The 15,487-nt window shown below is 30.4% G+C and overlaps 1 non-coding gene across 1 annotated transcript; it reads right to left on the bottom strand.

Annotated features, from left to right (window-relative positions):
* Positions 1-14,175: 14,175 nt before the first annotated feature.
* On the bottom strand, positions 14,176-14,376 carry LOC145284220 (U2 spliceosomal RNA). Its single transcript, XR_013868803.1, has one exon. It is a non-coding gene; the product is annotated as a U2 spliceosomal RNA (small nuclear RNA).
* Between the last annotated feature and the right edge of the window lie 1,111 nt (positions 14,377-15,487).

Below are 15,487 nucleotides of genomic sequence, written 5' to 3'. Positions count from 1 at the left end.
AGATTTCTTGGGGGTTTTATGCAAAAATGTCTAAGAACAGGAAAAGAACGAATTATAAAAACAGAAAAGTTAAAATTGATAGTGAATGACATATTGAAGTAAGTCACGTTTATTTTCTTCTTGGCAGTAAAAAATATAGAGCCTGGAGTAATACATTTTTAAATATGTTGTATATGTTTTATATATAATACATATATGCATGTGTCTCTATGTAGGCAGCATGATTTCATTAAATTAAATAACTGTTTTTCTTTTGTTTTATGAGAGTTTATTTTTTCAATTTTCTTATTAATTCATTCGGTATTCCTATAAAATTTGCATAAGTTCCGTATTTTTTATTGTTTATAGATTTTGCAAGTGCTTTCTGTGTGATAGTCGGAATGTGTTTTCATCTAGTATTTACTACTTAAGCTAATCATGGAGTATTTTCATTAATTTGCTTTAATGGTTTAATGGATGGTATTTATCAATGCTAAAACGAACATCAAAAGTGACAAAATCCTGCATATGAAGTGGATAATGTGAATACACTTACAAAATTCAAATCATGTTTAAAGGGCAACAACTTGTCACTGTTAATTATTAAGCTAAACACAAATTTGTGACTAGTTTCGTAATTCATATAATCAATACATCTTTTGTAAGACCATTTGTCTTTGGCCTCAAAATACACCTCAAGTTTTATATCACTTGTTCATCAGAGCCAAAACCCTTTTCATTGTAGCATTCTTTTGAGGGATCCAAGCAACTAGTAATCACTGTGGGACAGATCTGGAAAATAGTTTTAGCGTCATTGAGACTGGCTTATGACACATTGCATTATCTTGGTAAAAGAGACTAGTTTTCTTCTTCATTTGTGGCGCATTTTTGACGGTGTCTTCTTTCAAATACATCAATAATGTTATATAATATTCTTTTCTTAAGGCACTCAATCACCAAAATACTTTATACATTGCAAAATACAGAGGCCAAATCTTCGCGTTTGTATCTTTGGTTGTTTTCAATTCATGCTTCATCCATTGTCATACATTGCTGCAAAACCTTTTTGTTGTTGCATTGAAATGCTCTTAATCGTTGATGTGTAGTTTCGATCAGTTGTGAGCAAACACGACATTACTTTGAATACAAATTGACAAATGTGCATACAAAATGGCAAATACACAACTTCAATTTACAATCAGCCAAAATGAGTTTTGCTTTGGTTTTTCCAGAAACAACTGATGAATTTGGACGATATTAGCATTCATCATCAATTTGTATGTACGGCCACATTTAAAATCAACATACCACTTTTTAACCGTTAGTTCTGACAAAACAGAGTTCGAATAACACTTATCATTCAATGCTTTATCAATATACGAAATTCAGGTAATTCCATTGTTTTGGAAAATCTGCAACAGTAGATTACTTAAATGACTGTAATTTGTAAACTACTAATTTGATTGGGCTCAAACTTTGACACGATTTGAAGGTCAGTACCTTGTAAAAGTTATACAAACTATTCATTAGTATGTCTAGGACTTATTAAGTGATACGTTATAGGATTTTGTAGTTAATTAACTTCATCTATTTTAATTTTCTTCTGTTTCATAATTTTAAAAAAATATGTTATTGAAGTCATGTTTTAGGTTGAAAGTATTTGATTGTAGCAGATTCAATCCAACAGAAACTCTGTGCTAAATGTATTTCATTATTCTTTTAGAAATCTATTGAGTACGAATGTATGAATAAGATGTTTGATGTATCACCTTCTTCTAATGGCTTATTCATGTTTTTCACTGTTTCACTCATGTAATGTGTCACATTGGCTGAACGCGATGACATATATTCCAGCTTCTCAATCTACTTTATTATTGTTTTTGGTTTTGGCGTATTTATTATATTTCTAAAACTTGGTGGATGTATTGTGGTAAATATATTTGCCATATTGTTATCAAGTGGCTACTTTTCTCCCTCTTTTTGATTGTGTGTATTTTATATGCATTTTTATGTATTTTATATGCATTTTTATGTATTTTATTTGCATTTTTATGTATTTTATATGCATTTTTATGTATTTTATATGCATTTTTATGTATTTTATGTGCATTTTTATGTATTTTATTTGCATTTTTATGTATTTTATATGTATTTTTATGTATTTTATGTGCATTTTTATGTATTTTATTTGCCTTTTTATGTATTTTATTTGCCTTTTTATGTATTTTATTTGCCTTTTTATGTATTTTATATGCCTTTTTATGTATTTTATATGCCTTTTTATGTATTTTATGTGCATTTTTATGTATTTTATTTGCCTTTCTATGTATTTTATGTGCATTTTTATGTATTTTATTTGCCTTTTTATGTATTTTATGTGCATTTTTATGTATTTTATTTGCCTTTTTATGTATTTTATGTGCATTTTTATGTATTTTATTTGCCTTTTTATGTATTTTATGCGCATTTTTATGCATTTTATATGCCTTTTTATGTATTTTATGTGCATTTTTATGTATTTTATTTGCCTTTTTATGTATTTTATGTGCATTTTTATGTATTTTATGTGCATTTTTATGTATTTTATGTGCATTTTTATGTATTTTATGTGCATTTTTATGTATTTTATTTGCATTGTTATGTATATTATATGCATTTATATGTATTTTATGTGCCTTTTATCTTGATCTATAATGAGTAGGATATGGAAGCTTATTGAAAATACCTTATATGTATTGGAGTTAGTTTTTTTTTTTATCTCGTTTTGAGTTCTGCATGTTCTAAGCTTTGTATGTCACTTTTATGATCATCATAGCTGGCACAATTCTTCAGATGGATAAAACTTAAAAGGCGCCTAAGTTTAAACTGACTCGGAATTAACGGCATAAATTATTTAAAATGAGATTGAGTACTCATCTTTAAAACTTGGTGTTTATTTTTGAGGGGGGGGTCCTTTGAGATGAGGCTTTATAATTTGTGCATTCATTTTTTGCAGACTGTTCATAGTTGTTGCTGTTTCACCATGTTTTGGCCAACTCATCCTCTGGTTAATCAAGTCTAAAGGCCGTCCAACATGTGCCAGCATGTATAACAAACGTAAAACTGATGATGATGATGACGATTCTATTTTTAAATTCATATAACTAATATCGGTTGAGTAGTTGACAATAATACAGTCTGATTCTACAATATCAACATTTTTCTGAGTGCATAACTTCAGTTGTAATGTCTCTTTTTAACACAGTTTTATAAATATTAAGCAATGTTTTTGAGTGTTTATCAAATATTTCGCCTAATGATCCAAGTGTGTTTCATTGTTATGAACAAGTCAAGGGATGAATAGTCTAAATATAGTTCTATATTTGAAAGTATAATATTAGGTTATGGTAAAAGTTCTATATTTGAAAGCATAATATTAGGTTATGGTAAAAGTTCTATATTTGAAAGCATAATATTAGGTTATGGTAAAAGTTCTATATTTGAAAGCATAATATTAGGTTATGGTAAAAGTTCTATATTTGAAAGCATAATATTAGGTTATGGTAAAAGTTCTATATTTGAAAGCATAATATTAGGTTATGGTAAAAGTTCTATATTTGAAAGTATAATATTAGGTTATGGTAAAAGTTCTATATTTGAAAGCATAATATTAGGTTATGGTAAAAGTTCTATATTTGAAAGCATAATATTAGGTTATGGTAAAAGTTCTATATTTGAAAGCATAATATTAGGTTATGGTAAAAGTTCTATATTTGAAAGTATAATATTAGGTTATGGTAAAAGTTCTATATTTGAAAGTATAATATTAGGTTATGGTAAAAGTTCTATATTTGAAAGTATAATATTAGGTTATGGTAAAAGTTCTATATTTGAAAGTATAATATTAGGTTATGGTAAAAGTTCTATATTTGAAAGTATAATATTAGGTTATGGTAAAAGTTCTATATTTGAAAGTATAATATTAGGTTATGGTAAAAGTTCTATATTTGAAAGTATAATATTAGGTTATGGTAAAAGTTCTATATTTGAAAGTATAATATTAGGTTATGGTAAAAGTTCTATATTTGAAAGTATAATATTAGGTTATGGTAAAAGTTCTATATTTGAAAGTATAATATTAGGTTATGGTAAAAGTTCTATATTTGAAAGTATAATATTAGGTTATGGTAAAAGTTCTATATTTGAAAGTATAATATTAGGTTATGGTAAAAGTTCTATATTTGAAAGTATAATATTAGGTTATGGTAAAAGTTCTATATTTGAAAGTATAATATTAGGTTATGGTAAAAGTTCTATATTTGAAAGTATAATATTAGGTTATGGTAAAAGTTCTATATTTGAAAGTATAATATTAGGTTATGGTAAAAGTTCTATATTTGAAAGTATAATATTAGGTTATGGTAAAAGTTCTATATTTGAAAGTATAATATTAGGTTATGGTAAAAGTTCTATATTTGAAAGTATAATATTAGGTTATGGTAAAAGTTCTATATTTGAAAGTATAATATTAGGTTATGGTAAAAGTTCTATATTTGAAAGTATAATATTAGGTTATGGTAAAAGTTCTATATTTGAAAGTATAATATTAGGTTATGGTAAAAGTTCTATATTTGAAAGTATAATATTAGGTTATGGTAAAAGTTCTATATTTGAAAGTATAATATTAGGTTATGGTAAAAGTTCTATATTTGAAAGTATAATATTAGGTTATGGTAAAAGTTCTATATTTGAAAGTATAATATTAGGTTATGGTAAAAGTTCTATATTTGAAAGTATAATATTAGGTTATGGTAAAAGTTCCTAAACAATTGCAAAAAAATGAAATTTTACTCGCCAAGTAACAAAAAAAAAAAAAAAAAATTAATCCTCAAAATCAAGACCATCATTTTCCAAGACTCTCTCATCAATCTGCAAACTTTCAGATCTGATCAAAGTACCATTCAGCCAGCTTCTTGACAAGCTTCCTCGACTTCATCATGGCAGTCATTTAAAAAGTGTTATATTCGGCAGAAAAGGCCGTAATCTGATGAAGCACAGTTATTATCTTTGGTCTTCCTGGCATTGTGTTGCTTTGGCATTGTATCAAAGCATGCTTTTGGTTGATTGGAGACAGGTACTTTTTTCAAGTTTTTCTAGACCCGGTCCAGTTACAGCAAAGTTTGGCACTGATGGCACGACCATGCGGAACCAACTCAAAATGTACGATTCCTTCAGTTTCACCAAACGCACAATGTGATTTTCTTGCTGAATCAATCTTGTTTTGGAACCAACAGTGTCTCTTGCCCTTTCTGAACCCATCGCTCGTCTCGATTGTGCTGAACTAGATAAACCCATTTCTCCTCCGATATCACAATGTGCCTCCAAAAATGCTCATTCAATGGATTGCTGAGCAATTGATGGCAAATTTCAACTCGTTTGTTTGGTGAGTCCGTGGGAATCTTGGTGCAACTTTTTATGAACAAAATTAAGTTGCTTCAAGTGTCAGTGAATTTTCGATTTGCCAACTCCAGGATCCTCAGCCAATTCTCGAGTGCTCGATGAAGGAGCAATATCCAACCCGGTTTGTAAGTTTCCATCATCTAACATTAATGGCCGTCCTAAACGAGGCTTATCTTCAAAACTATGTTGCCAGAATTGAAACTCTTGTACCACTTTGAGATCACCGCATATACAATTGCTCCTTCACTTTCGCTAGCACAAATCTCTTGGTTGAAATACTTTGCTTCCAGTAGTAACGAATAAAAACTTGCAACTTAATTTTATCAATTGCCATCTGAAATAGAAAGATGAAGATCACTATAATAATATGAATGCAAAAAACAAAACAAAAAAAAAAACAATTAAAAATGGCATAAAAATTCAATTTGTCGCAAGTGTTTATAAACTTTTGGGGTAACCTAATTGAATTTGAATATTTTAACAAATAATCAATGCTAACTTCAAAATATGGAAGTAATATTGGCAATGGGCACCGGTTGAATTCACTATGTTATATAGATTATACTTTTATTTATATAGTTTTACGAATGTACAATATTGTGTCTTTATTATGAATGAATAGGTTAATGAATGAACGTAAATACTGACCTTATGTTAGAGAGTTATAAAGAGGAATTGGTTCATATATAATTGTATTCGTGACAAGGAATTAAATTGACACCTAAGATAAAACAGAAAAGAGACAGATTTTTTAAAATTGTTTTTTATTCAAAGAAATGTTTCAATGGAAAAATATAATATTAGGGCTGCTTAAAAGTATTTTGATTTCAGAAATCTTACATAAATCTGAAATCAACAGGTCGTTTTGAGGTTTTGCCAAAGCGTAATGTCTACTATTTTAAAATAGAAAAGCATAAAATATGATGGTTAATTTCTTATTTATAATGAATGAGTTTATTTGAAAATATTTGCAAAAGTTTTTATATTTATCGGTCTTTACCAACACTAATTACTATTGTTAAAAAGTATTTTTTTTATATTAAAACCAGGTCACATTGACCTCTGATCTGGTATAGATGCGTTGTATCATAATGTGACCCGAGCAATGTCTAAGCTTGAAGCTGGAACTCACAGGTGTTGTCTGTCATATTTGATCAAATCACAAGACATAGTTTTCTTTTTGGATAAAGAATTTTATTCGTATAACCTATTCTGATAACATCAACAGAAGTCACACACACACACACACACACACACACACACACACACACACACACACACACTCACACACACACACACACACACACACACACACACACACACACACACACACACACACACACACATAAAATAAGAATTACAGTTAAGTTTAACAAAATGATCCAAGATGGCAAAACTAAAGTAAATTATAAATATTAAAGAATTAATATTTATAAAGTAATCTCAACCAGATGTAAAAGCTCGATAAAACCAAACAGGAGATAGAGCTTATAATAAGAACAAGTAGTTTATAAAACATGTTAAAAAACACTTTGAAAAAGAGTTAAAAACATATTTAATTTTAAAAAGGAAACACTAAATAAGTGGATAGTCCTTAATCCGCAGAGTTTCAAAGAAATACTTTCCTTCTCATCAGAGAGTAGGATTTAGCAAAATGCGGGATCGGATTTATATATATATATATATATATATATATATATATATATATATATATATATATATATATATATATACATTTGTAATTCAAAATTGCTACAATAAGCTCAATGAATATAGATTGACACTTTCAGAGCGTATATAACTTTATTAAACATTCCAAAGCCACAGAAGTATTCACTTAATTTACATTCATATTGTTTTAATGCTGCATCTTACACTTGTTTCATTGAATATGAATGTGAATCTGGGAATTTGGAATGTTTAACATGCTTGCTTGGGCATTTAAACCGTTCATCCGCCTTCTGACTTCCGGTTTCAAAAATTTGTCTGCTTTATCTATTTCATGGACACTCTGTCTAAAGTCCAATATTAAAAGTCACTCATTTTTAAAATACATAGAAACACTTCAAAACGTGTGTGTGTGGGGGGGGACTTTTCTTTTTTTTTTGGAAGATTTGCTTTGAAAAAATCTCACTGTGAAATATAACTTAATCAGTTAATTATTTTCTGATATTTTTAACACACACACACACACACACACACACACACACACACACACACACACACAAAAAAAAAAAAAACTAAGGTGGACCTGTACAATGCACACTCCCTCCTTGTATTTTTTCTTTTCGTTTTTTTTTTTTTTTTTTTTTTCACCAGATTACACCCCTCTTATATAAAAAATTTTCATTTAATCTAAGGCAATGATCTTGTGACATTTATTACCCAATGTATTCGGTATTGTTTTCACTGGTCGCCATGCTTGTTTTCGTATACAAGTGCATTCAAGTTTTTTATGCGCGCACGAAATTGTGTATTGTTTTCATTGGTCGCCATATTTGTTTTCGTGTGTGCATGCATTCAATTTTTGTGCATTTATAAATTAATTCTGTATACTCAGTTGCACTTTATACATCAATTTTGTATACTCACTATTCTATATCTAGCTATAACATATACTGACCATACGGGTCACAGGTAATGTAGTATATATATATATATATATATATATATATATATATATTAATAGTCAATCTCTCAAGGTAAAAAATTGATGTTAATTTAGAATGTTTCATCTCTGCATAAACAACCACGTATATATATATATATATATATATATATATATATATATATATATATATATATATATATATATATATATATATCTTGTATTTTTCATAGATGATAATCTTCAGAAGTCCAAACTCCAGAAACATCAGAGAAAAGAAACGACAAAAAAACAAACACTCAAATTGATAAATAAAATCCGTTCCACTAAGAAATGTTGATATTTCTAATCGTTGTTAGATGTCGTCTTATATAGGATCGATAAGTTTCAAAACATAATCATTGGATTTCTGAAGAGTCTCATGTCTAAAATATCCAGGACATGTCCTGAATATTTGTTTTACAGAGTTAAAATCTGATATATAGGGTATTTGGACCTGTAGCACACTTTCGATTTGCTTTTTCGCCAGCAAAATTTGCTGCTATAGCATCAAAATAGAAAACAAAACAGTTAACCTTGCAGAGTAAATCAAATAAAATATTACACCTGTTTTTCTTTTGCGCATGCGCACAATTAAGTATTCTTAAGTCGCTTAATTACGGCAATGAAGCTAGAGAGATAAATAAGGACTAAGCCTGGAGCGGTAACCGTTCTGATTTCGATTCCAGCATATTGTACTCAGGTAATAAATTTTATAACTTTTGAAATCATTACTATATATTGGATAATGATTAATAGAGAATTGGCTCTATAATAAATAAGCATGAATTGAAACATAATATGTGCATTTTACGGGTGAGAAACGAGGGGCGACCTTCTAGTAGATAAAGAGAGTTATACACTCGTCTAATATATATATATATATATATATATATATATATATTGAGAGAGCGAGGGGGAATAGAGAGAGAGAGAGAGAGGGAGGGGAGAGAAATAAATAGTCATGTTTTGCCATTATGATATACTATTGTGTCATTCAGTTGTCTCCCATCCTATTGGGATCGGGACGAGCACCTACTTTTGTTCATACATTCACTTTGAAATCTGACATGAACCAGAGGCCACAATACCCTCCTAGGAAAATAATGTCAGGTCTTAACTTCAACTTATTCATCGATGCCATCTCTTTCTGATCTCACCATTTGCTGTTCGACCAATTCGCTTTTCTCTGAACTTAATTATCAAACAGAGGAGTATTTCAACTAGTTCTTATGAGTGAAAATATTGTTTTGCTTTGCATAGATGAGTAAAGCTGTATGTTATTCCTGTATATGCGTGTGTCATCTTTTGAGTAATGTTTCTATATTTGCTGTTCATAAGAAATGGAAATAGATTTGAAAAATGATGATGATGATGATGATGATGATGATGATGATGATGATGATGGTGATGATGATTTGTTGGTAACCTTATACCAGATATTTCAGTGTTTTCAAAGTGGCTTTCATCATCATTTGCACACATGAAAATGTGGCTTAGACATACGAACATGTTTATATAAGTGTAAGTATATTGGTTGAGTGCCAAGCAATGCTTATTATTAATTCTGATATTTACATTAAAAGTTTCGTTTTCATTGAAGTCGTTTGGAATTCAAAGAACAAGCTTATTGTTTTTCATATGAATTTCAATATTTGGATTTCCTTGTCTCTGAAATGAATCAGAAAATATTCAAGATTCCCAATAACATGTCCTCAAAACAGCACCTTTGAAAATCAAGAAATTTTTCTAATTTAAAATTGACCCAATCAAGTGGATTACTAATTAGTTGAGTTGACCTTTTTATTGGACTTTTCATCTAAAGGAATTTCAGAAATGGCTCAAAGCTACCTTGTGTTTTTAACCCCTTTACCAAGTTTTTTTCTTTTGTCCCCTTGACCTCCATTGACCAACCATTTGATTCGCTAGACCCTTTAAACAAGGGGCATGTGACTCATTAATTTGAACAAATTTCTATCAATGTCACACCTCACCAACCCTGCCAGGCTTCGTTTTGTCTTTGTGACCTTTTAGGGAAAAATCCAAGGCAGTCCAGTGACCTCTGTTTTCTCCTCCCCCCCCCCATTTTTTTTCTTCCCTGCTTTTCCAATTTACTTTGCAGTCTCCAGTCATATTAACTGCCTCATCAACACTGAGACCCGTTTTGCCCTTTTAGCAAAGATAGATAGATAGATAGGTAGATAGATAGATAGATAAAGTGAGCGAGAGAGAGGGAGAGAGATAGAGAGCGAACGAGAAAGAGATAGAGATCATAATTGGTTGTTTTTATATCTGAGTCAGCCTTCTTTTGAACTTTTACCGTGGAAAACATTCCCTTGATTCAAATTGGAAAAAGTAAAGCAGGCTTGAATGTTTAGTCAGCAAATCCTTGTGGCTAAATAAATTACCACAGATTTATGAAAAGAAGCCGTCTATCATCCCCATCTTCATCATGATCATCATGATCATGATCATCATGATCATCATCGTCATTGTCGTCTTTATCGTTATCGCTTGTTATTAATGCAATTCCATTTATGATTTGTATGAAAATAAGGCAAACGATTACTTTTGTAGAATCATAATCATTATAAATGTCACTATTCTTATTTTCTATCTTGATAATTTCTCTTTTACTCTTTATAAATACAGTTCAGTACAGTTTAAGAAAGGATGACTTTCTTTTATTATTTCTAATCCAACAAAATGGATCATCTTATTAAGCAAGTTCAACTACACACCTCAGTGAAGGTACTTAAATACTCCATCATGTCTCGCTGTGTAGTAGCCATCCTCCAAAAGAACCTTGCAACTTGATACCAGATGTGTGAGTCATCTGGTATCAAGTTGCAACGTTCTTTTGGGGATGGCTACTACACAGCGAGACATGATGGAGTATTTAAGTACCTCCACTGGACCATTTGTAAAGAATTAAACATCCAATGTAGCAGCAAATCCTGAGAACATCAAGCTGAAAGAACAGTTGGAAATGACTCATATACCATACATTACGACCATGTAATCCATACAGCTACCTACTTTGAAAATGCTTCTGTAAAACCTGGAATGCCAGAGATTGACCTTGATTGAAGTGAGTGTCCCTAATGATGGCGGTCTGAACAGAGCTGAAATGGAGAAACAGACTAAATATCAAGGTCTCATGTATGATATGAAAAGAAACTGGACTCTTAGGGAGATATCAATCATACCAGTTATTATAGGTGCCACAGGGCTTATAAAGAAGAACCTGAAGTCCTATATAACTAATATTCCTGGTGAACCATATGTAAAATAGATCCAGACAATTGCACTTAAGAGAACAACGAGGATACTAAAAAGAGTTCTCGGTTGGTTTCAATAAAAAGCAGGGAAATGTTGGCAGCTGGTTTGGCTGCCCCATAGCCAGTGTTACAATCTTCAAAGGAAGAAAAAAAAAATGAACAATCCTTTAATATCTACATTCATCTCAGTAGATGATTTAACAAGCGAATTCTAATAATTACAACTAGCGGGCCCTGTGGAAATTCCACAGCGGCATTTTTCATATGTAATATATTGTTGCTGGGCATTCTGTGAGCGTTCTGTTCAGCATGAAGGAAGGCACAATCATATTTTTCTAGCCCTTTTATTAAAACTGTATCGCCCCTTTAATAAAATAATAACTTTGATATATTTCCTGAGCTGATTATTTCATTACAAACACACCGGTCAATTAACTCATATTTCATCATTTCTAATAATTATTGAATATGTTACTATGTTCGACAATAATTTATCATAATTTTTACCCACATTATCGCCTCTCCCCTTACTGAAATAAAAAATTCGACATATTGTATGGGCTGATTATTTCATGAAAAAACACAACTATCAATTAACTCTCATTTAATCATTTTTCATAATTCTTGGATATGGTAGTAATTTCGACAATAAGTATTCATCATTTGAACTTACCATATCGCAAACCTTCTAAAATAATAACTTTGATATATTATCTAGGCCGATTATTTCATTACAAACACACCAATAAATTAACTCACATTTCATCATTTTTTATAATTGTAGGATATGTTACTAATTTCGATAATCATTTTTTTATAAGTTATACATACCTTATAGCTTCCACCCATACTAAAATAATAACTTTGATATATTTGTCTAGGCTGATTTTTTCATTACAACACACCGATCAATTAACTCACATTTCATCATTTTTCACAATTCTTGGATATGTTACTAATTCTACAATCATTTTTTATCATTTTAACCGACATCATCGCCCCCCCCCCTTACTAAAATAATAACTTTGATATATTATCTGGTCTGATTATTTCATTGCAAACACCCTAATGCATTAAATCACATGTTGTCATTTTTTATAATTCTTGGATATGTTACTAATTTCGACAATCATTTTTCATAATTTAAACCATCATTATCGCCCTCTCTTACTAACATAATAACTTTGGTATATTGTCTGGGCTGATTTTTTTTCATTATAAATACACCAATCAATTAACTCACATTTCATCAGTTTTCGTAATTCTTGGATATGTTACAAATTTGACAATATTTTTATAATTTAAACCATTCTTAACGCTCTCCTTTACTAAAAAATAACTTTGGTATATTGTCTGGGCTGATTATTTCATAAAAAAAACACAACTATCAATTAACTCACGTTTCATCAATTTTTATAATTCTCGGATATGTTACTAATTTCGGCAATCACTTTTTATATGTTTAACCCACATTATTAACCACCCTCTACTAAAATAATAACTTTGATATATTATCTGGGCTGATTATTTCATTTCAAACACACCAATCAATTAACTCACATTTCGTCATTTTTCATAATTCTTGGATATGTTACTAATGTCGACAATCATTTTTTTTATCATTTTAACACACATAATCGCCTCCTTTACTAAAATAATAACTTTGATATATTGTCTGGGCTGGTTATTTCATTGCAAACATACTAATGCATTAAATCACATATTATAATTTTTCATAATTTTTGGATATGTTAATAATTTTGACAATCACTTTTCATAATTTATACCATCCTTATCGCCCTCTCTTACTAACATAATAACTTTGATATATTGTCTGGGATGATTATTTCATTACAAACGCACCAATCAATTAACTCACATTTCATCATTTTTCATAATTCTTGGATATGTTACTAATTTCGACAATCATCTTTTATTATTAAGAACCCACATTATGCCCCTCTCCTACTAATATAAGAACTTTGATATATTGTCTAGGCTTATCATTTCATTACAAACACACCAACCAAGTAACTCACATTCCATCATTTTTCATACTTCTTGGATATGTTACTAATTTCGACAATAATTTTCACCCACTATGTCGTTCTCCCTTACTTAAATAATAACTTTGATATATTGCCTGGGCTGATTATTTCATTACAAACACATCAATCAATTCCGTGTATTCTCATAGTATACATGATCCACTTATCTTATCCAATCCCAGGTGACGCCGCATATTCTGCTAGTATATATCTTCCACCTATCTCATTTGATCCCGGGCGACACTGGGTATTCTGCTGCTATATGTTTTCCACCTATCTCATTTGATCCCAGGCGACACTTTCTGCTAGTATATATTTATTATTAAATCATGAACTGTTTTGGCAGTTTTTCAAAATTAATACATAAAAACATTAACACGGTTAAGGATTAGGCAACCATTGCTTCAACATGAATTTCTGAGTGTAGTATCAGTCTCAGCATTCCAGTGACTTAATCACCCCCCCCCCCTTTTTTTGGTCTTGGTTAATGGAGAAGAAATCCTTCATTACTGATACAGTTTTGTTACTGACCAGAGTGCCCCTTTTGGGGAGCTGGTTTTCCCCCCATATTTTTAACCGACCTCATGTCCAACTCTGCCCTTATGGGGAGACAAGTAAACAATAAAAAAAATAATCAGAAGGGACATTTTTCAGAGCATCTTATAATTAATTAGAAGAGATATTCCCAGTGCATTTTATAATTAATCAGAAGGGACATTTCCAGGGCATTTTGTAATTAAATCAGAAATTACTTTTCTCAGTTACTTTTGTAATATTAAAACTTTGTTGCATTAAATATAGTACCTATTTACAATGCCTCCCTACGGGACAGATTTAGACACCAGGGTCTTTTTTTAACGTGGAGGAAAGGAACAAAAAATGTCTTAGTCGTAAAGGATTTCTCCTCCACTGAGAGAGAAGAAATTGAAATCTGAAGAACAGATACTATACTTTGATCTTGGCCAAAAGGCCAAGAAGAACAAATCATTTTTATAGCTTTGCCTCAACAGCGACACCAACTTTTTTCTTTGTTTTAATGGAATTTCATAACAATTAAACGACCCGGATGTAAGTGTGACACATAAAAGAACACACGCTATTTTATTAATATGTAGATGAACAATTAGTAAAATTTGGTTCTATTAGAACAAAAGGAAGATCCTCTATGTATCTTTGTATACATACTTTCACTATAACACAAACCATTGGATCAAGTTGGGCATAGTTCAATGGTGAGCATCAACACCAAAAACTAGATTCCTAACTTGTGCCAATTTTTAAGTTTCAATTATTTCGAGAGATTTTCTAATAAGAAACATTGGAAAAACCATGACAATGATTTTTTTTAAATAGCTACAACATTTTTTTTTGTATTTTCGAAACAAATTCTTGGTGCATATTCAAAGTTAGAGTAGAAATCGATATTGAAAATTTTCAGAAATTTTCTGTAATTTCGAAAATATTTACATTTATATAAAATATGCAAAATAAAAATGAAATGTGAGCCATGAAAATATGTGAAAAACCGATGTGTGATGATAAGTTGTTTAGATCACGAATTTGTGAATTACATCAGCAAAAGCAATCTACTTAATGACAAGCAATATGCATTTCGTCCTGCTGACGTGCTAATTGCAATATTATGTAGGATCAGAGAATCTATCACTGAAGCTTGTTATATAGTCGTCTATATAACGAGTGTATACAATGGGTCTATCTAATGAATGTATATAAGAGTCAATTTACTGTGCTGCATGTGCATATATCGAGTGCATACATAATTATGACAGCGCCTTTATTGATCATCTAGTTAATGTTTGTTGCTTTCATCTACAGTTTGTTGTGGATATAATAGTAAGTGTTCGTGTATGCAAGAGTCTTTAGTGTTTGTGATTGTCTAGTTCATAATGTTTCTCAAGTTGATGTGTGTATAATGTGTTTAACAGGACATATAACAAACACAGACAATACAAAGGGATGGAACTCAGTTCTGTGAGGTTTTAGATTTGGTCAATATGGGAAACATACCTTGTCCATCTTTGGTCTTGTTTGACAGATCTGCAAAAGCTTGCATCCCAAGGAAACAACCAGAA

Source organism: Euprymna scolopes, chromosome 8 (genome assembly GCF_053919585.1).
Source record: "Euprymna scolopes isolate OS-2025 chromosome 8, ASM5391958v1, whole genome shotgun sequence".
NCBI classification, from domain to species: domain Eukaryota; kingdom Metazoa; phylum Mollusca; class Cephalopoda; order Sepiida; family Sepiolidae; genus Euprymna; species Euprymna scolopes.
Note: the sequence above shows the minus strand (reverse complement) of the source record. Positions and strands in the feature narration are given on the sequence as shown.